The following is an 11,704-nucleotide window of genomic DNA, read 5'->3' as shown; positions in this document are numbered from 1 at the left end:
AGATGGTGTTTCTTATAATAACACTCTCGTTTCCTATCCGGACGGAATTTATTAAACTTTAAACAATGTTAGAACATTCTTTATCAGAAGCAGAGAGGTTGTCATAATTTTTTATAATCTTAGTAATTTTACACTTCACAAAAGTAAATATCCACTAAGCAGTACAGTGTAGCATTGAAAAGGTGATATAGTGAAGGAAAATTATGTGAACGTTACATAGAAAGTTTAAAATTATGTTTACTTTCAGAACATGTGAATATGAGCAAACAAGCTTAGACTACTCAAAATTCAAAACATTAAAATAAAAATAAATCGAATTACATATTTTTCATCTCTAAATGTGGCACACATTCGACGCATATTGCTCATTCTCCTAAGGAACCTTAAAGCTGCACTCTCACAGATTGACCATTTTTACAACTTTTTATTTTTTGTCTTGGAAAGAGCTAATGATTGCGTAATATCTGCAAACCAATGATATAAGATTGCTGACAAAATACTAGATCGTAGAATTTCATATTTCTGTTCGAAAATTAATGTTTTATGGCTTAAACCGTTACTAACGGTTTAAGAAAAACGCATAAAACATCATTTTTTAAATTAAATATAAAAATTTACGATCTATTTTTTTGTCAGCAGTCTAACATAACTGGTTTACATGGGTTTTCGCAAAAATTGGCTCGTTCCAAGACAAAAAATAAAAAATTTGTCAAAACGTTCAATCTGTGAGAGTGCAGCTTTAAAGTATGCTGTATTTATTACCTCAATGTCAATGTCAAGGCCATTTCAAAATCAGAATTACAAAACTGCCACAAAATTTTAGATTTTGTGTCTTAATTTGATGCAAATTCATTTTCATCTAAAATGGGATGACATAATTGGAAATTCAATATCACTTTACACCTGCTTACTTCTAATAACGGTATAGTTAATGTAACCTATTAAACTACTAGGATCAGGGACCACTCAGTATCAATCGGAGCATCCTCGGCCATTTTTATCGAAAACAACCTCGTATACCGATACATCACGGTACACTTGAAGTAGTTCGTAATTTTTGGAATTATAACATTAATTAAAAGTATTGTGTTAGAGTTGTATTTATTGATCTAAGTTTTAATTGATTGCCAATGAAGTAATGTATGGTCAACATCATTAAGATTCCCACGAGTAAATTACTACGCGATGTACTTGCAGCGGATTTAAACGTGCCACTTTTTGAATATCTAAACCGCCCAAATACATCCGAGGTTGTTGTCTATAAAAATGGCCAAGGAGCTCCGAATGCACTCAGTATCTGTCCAGTTCGGTCGTCAAATTCATATATGGCTGCCACGTGGCATTGAGTATGTGTTGGGTGTGTTTGTTTTGAATGTATTGTATAATTGCTAAAGTGCACTGGCACCGGATTTTCAAACTCAATCGTTTTTTTAAAAAATCAAAAAAAATCTTATAATTCCTTACTAAAAATTATACCGAATATGTGAAAAAATATTGATTTTTTTTTAAATATGCACTTTGTACTATATAATATACTAACATGGTAACCGTATTGAACGTTTCTTTACCCGGGTCACGTAATCATCTTATTACTCAGTTCAAAAGAACTTATGCAGATTAACAGCCATCGGAATTTAAGGATGTGATATCTATCTTCCGAACACTCCACCTTAGCCCGCGAAGAAATTTGCCTATCATACGATTTTTTGACTTTATTCCCTTTTTTCTGTTTTCCTAGATTTTCTATCACCCTATCTCATCTTCCGAGTTTGTTGAACTATCCACCAGTGGAGATCCTAGGACATGTCACGAGTGTTCTAATCCATATAAATTTAATGATTCATTCTTTGATGATATTACCTCCAGTGACCTTGATAGTTTTACTTCTAATCAACCAGACTACAATAATACTGAACAACAAGATTCTAGTCATACTTCATCTGAAGATTTTATTGATTATTCCAAATTTGATGCTTTTAAACAGAAAGGTCTACATTTTGTACATTTTAATACAAGGTCTTTACTACCAAAATTATCAGAACTGAGACATTTCGCCACTACATGCAGAGTGGGTGTTATCGCAATGACAGAAACATGGCTTGATGAATCCGTTACAGACAACGAGGTAGCCATTCAGGGATACAACATTTCACGCAGGGACCGTAACAGGAATGGGGGAGGAGTGTGTTTATATATTAGGGAAGATGTTGCTTTCACTTTGAGAACTGACTTACAAGATGATAATTTAGAAGCTGTAGGGGCTGAACTGTTTTTATATAAAACTAAACCTGTTTTAGTATCATCTTGTTATAGACCTCCAAACCAGTTAGATTTTACTGAACATTTTGAAAATATTTTATCATGTATACGTGCTGATAGCGAATGGTATATTTTAGGTGATTTTAATATATGTATGAAAGATAAAAAATCTGCTCTCTACAAGAAATATGAACAATTATTAAATATGTTCAATTTCAAACAGTTAATAACAGTTCCTACTAGAGTCACAGATTTATCCTCAACTTTGATTGATCATATCTTATGTAGTCACAGTGACAAGATCTCTCAGTCTGGTACATTACCAATAAACTTAAGTGATCATTTACCATTTTTTTGCACAAGAAAAACTACCATGGTTAAGCCTAACAAACACAATACTATTAATGTAAGGTGTACCAAAAACTACAATGTTGATGATTTCATCGGTAAATTGAAACTTTGTGATTGGTCTGAAATGTTTAATATGGAATCTGTACAATCGTCTTGGATTTTTTTTAAAGATACATTTTTATCCGTTTTAAATAACATTGCTCCTATTAAAGAAGTACGTTTAAAACAAAGAAGTGAGCCTTTGATTGTTTCTGATATATTGGACCTTATAAAGAATAGGGATTTTTATAAGTATAAGTTTAGGAAAACAGGCAATACAGACTTTTACAAGCTCTTTTGCTCATTTAGAAATAAAGTTCAAAAGGCTGTTAAGAAAGCCAAACTTGAGTATATATGCAACAAACTAGAGGAAAATAAACACAATCCAAAAAGTCTGTGGTCTCAGTTAAAGGATCTAGGATACAGTAATAGTAGTAAATCGTCACCTAATGTAGTTCTTAACATAGGTGACAAACTGTGTTTTGACGCTAAAACAATAGCAAATCATTTTAATCTTTTTTTTATGCCCCCTTTTGAAAAAAGTGGGGTATATTGTTTTGCACCTGTCGGTCGGTCGGTCGGTCGGTCGGTCGGTCGGTCGGTCGGTCTGTCGGTCGGTCGGAATACCAAATGGTTTCCGATCAATAACTTCAGAGCGCTTTGACCTAGGGACCTCATACTTGGTAGGTGTATTGGTCATGGCCAGCAGATGAACCCTATTGATTTTGAGGTCAGTGGGTCAAAGGTCAAGGTCAGTGTGACCTTTACATGAAAAACGGTTTCCGATCAATAACTTGAGAACGCTTTGACCCAGGGACCTCATACTTGGTAGGTGTATTGGTCATGACCAGCAGATGAACCCTATCGATTTTGAGGTCAAAGGTCAAGGTCAGTGTGACCTTTACATGAAAAACGGTTTCCGATCAATAACTTGAGAACGCTTTCACCCAGGGACCTCATACTTGGTAGGTGTAAAAAACGGTTTCCGATCAATAACTTGAGAACGCTTTGACCCAGGGACCTCATACTTGGTAGGTGTATTGGTCATGACCAGCAGATGAACCCTATCGATTTTGAGGTCAAAGGTCAAGGTCACTGTGACCTTTACATGAAAAACGTTTTATGCCCCCTTTTGAAAAAAGTCGGGTATATTGTTTTGCACATGTCGGTCGGTCGGTCTGTCTGTCTCTCGGTCGGTCGGTCGGAATACCAAATGGTTTCCGATCAATAACTTGAGAGCGCTTTGACCTAGGGACCTCATACTTGGTAGGTGTATTGGTCATGACCAGCAGATGAACCCTATTGATTTTGAGGTCAGTGGGTCAAAGGTCAAGGTCAGTGTGACCTTTACATGAAAAATGGTTTCCGATCAATAACTTGAACGCTTTGACCCAGGGACCTCATACTTGGTAGGCGTATTGGTCATGACCAGCAGATGAACCCTATTAATTTTACGTTAATGTGACCTTGAACTGATAAACAAGTTCTGATAAACAACATGAAAAAAACGGGTTTCCTAAAGGATTTTCATCTTTATACCTGTAAGTATGCCTAAGGACTTCAAACATGGTAAGTTTGCTAAATGATTTCCTTTTTATAATTATTCTGTTTGGGCTGGTCATTAGGAAAGTTGGGAAGCTATTGCCGAACACCAGGCTTTTGCGTTGTCGTTGACCTTATTTTGTTAAATTTTATCAGCCAGCTCTTATTATCTCCAAATTTTGTTAAATTTTATCAGCCAGCTCTTATTATCTCCAAAAAACTTACATCCTGGTGATGGTAGGGGACCATTAGCTCCTGCTGCTGCCCAGTTTGACCTACTGTTAAGGTCAATTTCACTAAGAAGTTGGCCTGTGATAAAACTATTTTCAACTAAAATCCCATATAATTAATATACTGTTCAAGATAATACTTACAATGCTTAACATAAGCCCCCATGTGGTTCTGGGGTTTGTCTGCATGGCATAAGAATCTGGACCACTGCTTACCCCTTGCATGATCGTAAAAGGCGACTAATAGGGGCTTTAAATATCCTTTAACAGCTTTATAACATCTTGTATTTTTATATTTGTAGAAAAATGAACACACCAAGTTTAATCAGTGGATGTTCCCTTCAGCTAACTGGACTGTTTGCCAGGCTGCAACAAGGGAAAATAAGTGTAGAAAACGCTAACATAGAACTGATTAGAATCACAGATGACCTAGATAAGGCTGCTAACAATTGCAAGTCATCATTAGAAACAGTTATAATGGAGAATAAAAAGCTTAGACAGCAGAACCAGGGCCTCCATAAAGACGCCTACAATAAACAGGAACAGATCCTCCGCCTACAATCAAAAACTCTGAAGCTGGAGTCTGAGAGAAATGAAGCCCTAACTGAACTTGCAGAACTGAAGAAATGGACTGAGGATGACGACACAGTTCTTCTGGATGCTAGCGGAGGTGTTCTGGATGCTAGCAGAGATGTTCTGGATGCTAGCAGAGAAGTTCTTCTGGATGCTAGCAGAGATGTTCTGGATGCTAGCGCAGATGTTAGCGGAGATGTTATGGATGCTAGCGGAGATATTAGCGGAGATGTTCTGGATGCTAGCGGAGATGTTAGCGGAGATGTTCTGGATGCTAGTGAAGATGTTAGCGGAGATGTTCTGGATGCTAGTGGAAATGTTAGCGGAAAAGTTCTGGATGCTAGTGGAGATGTTCTGGATGCTAGTGCATTATAAGACATATGGCCAGACAAGAAGGAAGGACAAGAGAAAACAGATTGACTTCGAATGAGTATCAAGACATGGGATATAATTGCTCTTTTTTTTAAAGATGTATCATTTTGGTTGAATATAAAATGCTTTTTGGAACTATTTGGAACTATTTGGATTCTGACAGTGACCGGATGTGTGACTTTGAAGACAATGACAGCTATTTTGTGTAGTTTGGTGATAAAGATATGACTTGAAATACAGCAAAAATATTTTAAAACTGACACCTGATATTGGCAATATCAGGTGTCAAGTTTGGTAATACAAATATTTTATAATTGCAGGACAGTTGATTTTTAAAGGGTTGTATGAGATAACTGAGATTTTAAAGGCTGTGTTGGATTGTTCTGGTTTTGACAATTATTTCTTTATTAAGGTGTTAAACATATGGCTAAAGTTAAGCCAAAGTATTTTTATTTTAATTATGAAAAAGTGGCCACTTTTATGGTTGTTGTAGAGATTGTTTTGTAGAAATATGCCATGTTTCTTTTAGAGCTACATTGTAAGGTTTTTTGCATAGTTGTCATCATTTGAATAGTTGCTGTCAGTAGTACTTTGATTTAGTCTTCTTCAATGAATATAGGCTTAGACTAGAAGTTGATTTGTTTATTTTGAACCATTTTTTACCGAGATCTTGTTAATTCAGAGCTCCAGAAAGAATAATTTTGTACATGCTATTTTTTCCTCGACACCACATTTCCTAGTTGTTAAAATTCGTAATGGTGCTTGTCAAAATCAGTCTTTAGGCTGGTCTTTGTAAAGAACTAAACATTTATGTTGTACACATTATTTTGTGGAGCTCTTTAAAGTAACAGTTTTTTAAAAACAACTATGCTACCAATCAATACAATGTAGCTCTTTTACTTGTCATGTTCATGTTTGATTAATGAAAATAAACTTTAGGTCCAAGTATACCATGCCGAAGACAAAAAAAAGATCGCTGAGGAAACAGAGGGCTTTAGACAAAATGCGAAAGCAGAAACAGGTACTTTTGTTTCTTAAGGTTAAAGCATTTATATCTATACTGAGCAAAAAAAGAAATTTGACATACTAAAGAATCAGATTATAATATAGGGATTGTATAAATTATGTTAGACAGTTTCCTTTATATACGACAAACCATGATTGACATCAAGTCTTAAGAGTTGAACTCGGGCATTCAGCACAGAAAAGGCAATAAATTAGGTAGTGTAACATAGCCATTTCTTATGAAAACTTACTTTTTGTCACAGAAATACAAAATATTTCATTAATATTTGTTAACAAAAATTGTCATAGTAAGAGAAAACAAAAAATGATTGATCAGATTACATGACTCTCGCAACAGTTGCAGTTCAAAGTTTTGATCTTGTGAAATTAACTCCTTTTGAACTCGGGCATTCAGCACAGAAAAGGCAATAATTTAGTTAGTGTAACATAGCCATTTCTTATGAAAACTTACTTTTTGTCACAGAAATACAAAATATTTCATTAATATTTGTTAACAAAAATTGTCATAGAGAAAACAAAAAATGATTGATCAAATTACATGACTCTCGCAACAGTTGCAGTTCAAAGTTTTGATCTTGTGAAATTAACTCCTTTTGAATTAAGCATAGAGTGAATTTTATGCTGCTGTAACTAATCACTGGTTTAATTTTAAAAGTTGAATTCTTTAGACTGCACCTATCAATGAATAAGGACGAATATCTGTAAATGTTACTGCAGTTGAACCACTAATTTCAGGGCTGTATGCACGTTTTAACATACAAGGAAAATCCCATAGGAAATAAATTTAAAGCGATGTAAAGTTGAGTATATATGAGTACAAGATACTTTTTGGGTATGATGTTGACTTTGGTTTGTGGACAAAAAATTCTGTTGACTTCACATATTCACTTTCTCAGACTAAGTGCTGTTCTTCATTTTCAAAAATTGCTCTATCTTTAACATTTTATGTTGTTCGTTTGTAGTTCCAATTGAATGAGATTAACATGATTTTATGGTCAGTGATCTAACAAGAAAATATACAGTTGCCTCTAATCATGTTATCAAACAAAGGAGATCTTTATCAGATGCCTGCTTGATCAGTTACTGATCTTGGACTCCTTATTTGAAATACCATTGTGTTAATGTTTAGTGCTATAATTTCTGCCTGACATATGTCATAGCTTCTGCAGGTTTGTCTTTTAAATTTTACATTAAAGCATTTTTTATGATTTCAGGTGGTTCCTGATAGCAGTATGGATATGCCCCTTGAACCAGTGAATTCTCAACTAGACAGTCAAGCCCCTGCACCTCAAACATTTAGTGTGCCTGTTGAAACCGAGCCTCAGCATCAGGATATATTCTATGGATTAAATCCAAGCACTGTTATGATGGGATATATTGACATACAAGTGCTGGACTACTACTCTGCATTGTTGAAGGCTCAATGTGCACAAACACATGGACTGATACCACCATCAGTTCTTTATCAGCAGCAACTATCAAATGAAAACATACATACAGGACAGATTGTACCAGAAGGTGTGGATGCTGTGCAAATACATTTTATAAATGACCACTACCTTGTGAGTGCTAAACAGAATGACACCATCACTATTTTTGATTCACTGAAAAACACGAATAGAGTCCAACGTCTTATCCCACAACTTAGAAGAATTTATGGTGATCTTGGTAAACTAAGCATAAAATATATTGTCCCTCAAAGTCAAGGCACATCTGATGATTGTGGAGTATTTGCTGCTGCAAATGCTTACTTCTTAGTCAACGGTGAATCACTCTGCCATCTTATTCTGGACCAGGATGCCTTAAGAAATCATTTAAAGCTGTGTTTGCAAAATGGGACAATAACAGACTTTCCAAAAGAAAAGGAAACTTTCAGGAGTGATTCATTGAAAAGTTACTTTGATGATCAAGCCAAAAGAAAGTTACAGAAACAAAATCAATTATTAAACAATTCAAAAAATACCAATGTGTGTGTTCAGTTAATTGCAACAAGTAAGCAAGCAGAAAAGCAAAGGAGATGGCGACATAAACAAAGGGAACTAGATATTGACTGTGCAAGACAAAAGCGTGCCTATGAGCAACGTAAAGCAAGACAAAAACAAAGAGAACATGACATAAATAAAGCCAGACACAAAAGGAGTGATGAACAAAGTAAAGTGAGGCAGAAACACAGAGATCGAAACCTTAATGAAGCAAGAAACAAAAGAAATGATGAACAAAATAAAGTTAGACAGAAACACAGAGAACATGACGCAAATGAAACTCGACGCAAACAAACAGTTGAAAAAAGAAAAGTAAGACAAAAACACAGAGAACAAGACGCAAATGAAACTCGACGCAAACAAACTGTTGAAAAAAGTAAAGTAAGACACAAACACAGAGAACAAAACCTTTATAAAGCCAAACGCAAAAGGAGTGATGAACAATGTAAAGTAAGACACAAACACAGAGAACAAAACCTTTATGAAGCCAGACGCAAAAGGAGTGATGAACAATGTAAAGTAAGACACAAACACAGAGAACAAAACCTTTATGAAGCCAGACGCAAAAGGAGTGATGAACAATGTAAAGTAAGACAAAAACACAGAGAACAAAACCTTTATGAAGCCAGACGCAAAAGGAGTGATGAACAATGTAAAGTAAGACACAAACACAGAGAACAAAACCTTTATGAAGCCAGACGCAAAAGGAGTGATGAACAATGTAAAGTAAGACAAAAACACAGAGAACAAAACCTTTATGAAGCCAGACGCAAAAGGAGTGATGAACAATGTAAAGTAAGACAAAAACAAATGACTGCTAATCCACAAAAGGCAAAGAAAAAAAGAGCACAAGAACAGCAGAACTATAGAAAGAAAGAATTTGATTTGCAGAAAGCTTCTGTGAAGTTTACTAAAAATATTAATCAGTATCCAGAATATGTATGTACTTGCTGCAGTCGAATGCTATATAAGAGATCAGTTGTATGTGTTGACAATGTGTCTTTCAAAAGAGCAAGTAGTGATCTGTTAGCTCAATGTTTGTCCATCAATGATACTGCAGAAGGTAAAAGATGGCTCTGTCAAACATGTCTACGTTATATAAGACAGAATAAGATGCCACCCCAGTCAGATGCCAACAATTTGAAATTGCCTTCTATACCTGAAGATTTACAAGATTTAAGTACACTAGAAGAAAGATTATTATCACAACGATACCCATTCATGAAGCTCTTGGCCTTACCAAAAGGTAGACAGAATGCTATAAAAGGTGCTGTGGTTAATATCCCGGTAGAAGTAAATACAGTTGCGGAAAACTTACCGAGAACCCCCTTAGAAGCTGGACTTGTTCCATTAAAACTCAAACGCAAAGTTGAGTATAAAGGCCACTACTCTTTCCAGTACATCAGACCTGAAAAAATTCTTGGTGCACTTCATTGGCTTATGCAAAACAATGTTCTATACAGTACAATACAGCTTAAGCACACATGGGTGGATGAATGTGTAGAAGAAGATGTTGATACATGGAATGAACTGACAGGTAATGTACCAGAAGGTGAAGCAACTGAAGGTACTCTAGTGGAAGAAGAAAATGATAATGATACAGTAGAAGAAGACAGTACTAATGAATCAGACACAGAGGAAATAACACCCATTTCTGAGGACCCCTCGCACAATGTCCAGTTTGAAACCTGTGTACAACCAACAGATCTATCACTTGATGCCAGCAGAATAGTGTCTATAGCTCCTGGTGAAGGCAAAAGACCATTGGCCATACTTGGAGATGAAAACTTTGAAGAACTTTGTTTTCCAACATTATTTCCCTCTGGTAAATTTGGGTACAAATACCAAAGACCAGTTCAATTGTCTGTCAAGAAATATTTTCAACGAAGAATACTTGAGAAAGGTGGTCACTTCGCCTCAAATATCGAGTACTTATTTGTTGCACAGTTCCTATCTGAATGGCACCAGATCCTCTCTTGCATGTCAATTGCCTTGAGGAAATCAAAAAGTGGCCATGACGGCGAAACGTTCAATGCTGGATTCTTCAAAAATAGAGACATGATTCGCCCATTGCTTACCAAAGATGATGCTTACAGGTTTCTGCAACCAATAAGAGGCAGTCCACCATACTGGCAGAAGGTGATGTTTGAACTATTGGCTGCTGTAAAACAGTTCAAAATTTTCACCTGGTTCCTTACCCTGTCTGCTGCAGATATGAGATGGGAAGATACTCTGAAGGCACTTGCAAAGCAACAAGGAAGAACATTATCCAATGAAGAAATCCGAGAAATGACTTGGGAAGAAAGATGTTCTCTACTTAGATCTAATCCTACAACAGCTGCAAGACATTTCCATCACAGACTACAGTGTTTGTTTACTGATGTAATCCTGTCACCAGCTTGCCCCCTTGGAAAAATCAGCAGGTACTTCTACCGCATAGAATTCCAGCAAAGGGGATCTCCCCATGCCCATGCTATACTGTGGGTAGAAGATGCCCCTCACCCAAATGACTCAAGTGAAGACATTTGCACCTTTGTAGATTCATACATCAAAGCCAATATGCCAAAAGATAATGAAGAACTGACTAATCTAGTAAAAGATGTTCAGACACACAGGCATACGGCCACATGTTCAAAGAGAGGAGATGCGTGTAGGTTCAGTTTCCCTAAACCAGTCTCTGATAGAATTATTCTTTCAAGGCCAGACCATGATGAGAATGAAAAAGAGAAAAGGAAGACTGCTATAGAAATACTTACTAAAGTGAAAGATTGCTTACAAGAAGATGACTATGATAATGACAATCTAAATGTAAACGACCTTCTACAGAAATGCAATGTCACCAGTGATGTGTACTATGAAGCCCTCCAGAATGCTACAAAAACTCCAACAGTCTTCATGAAACGTGATCCATGTGAAACATGTATCAACAACTTCAATCCCGACATTCTTTGGTTGTGGAAGGCCAATACAGATCTGCAGTATGTTACTAGCCCATATGCAGCTATAGCATACATCACAAGCTATATCACAAAAGATGAAAGAGAGGTTGGCACTGTTCTCCAGGCTGTTAGTAAAGAAACAAGAAACCTTCAAGTAAATGAACAGATGAAGAAAGTGGCTTTTGCATTTTCCAATGCTAGAACCGTAAGTGCACAAGAGGCTGCGTACAGAGTCCTGGGCCTTCCTCTGTATGTTTCAAACTTTACAACTGTCTGGATTCCAAGTGGACTCCCGGAAAACAGAATCAGAATTCTGAAATCCAAACAACAGTTGGATGCTTTGGATGATGATGATGAGAATGTGTTTTCAACAAACATCATTGACCGCTAT

The sequence above is a fragment of the Mya arenaria genome, chromosome 2 (genome assembly GCF_026914265.1).
Source record: "Mya arenaria isolate MELC-2E11 chromosome 2, ASM2691426v1".
NCBI lineage: Eukaryota > Metazoa > Mollusca > Bivalvia > Myida > Myidae > Mya > Mya arenaria.
Note: the sequence above shows the minus strand (reverse complement) of the source record.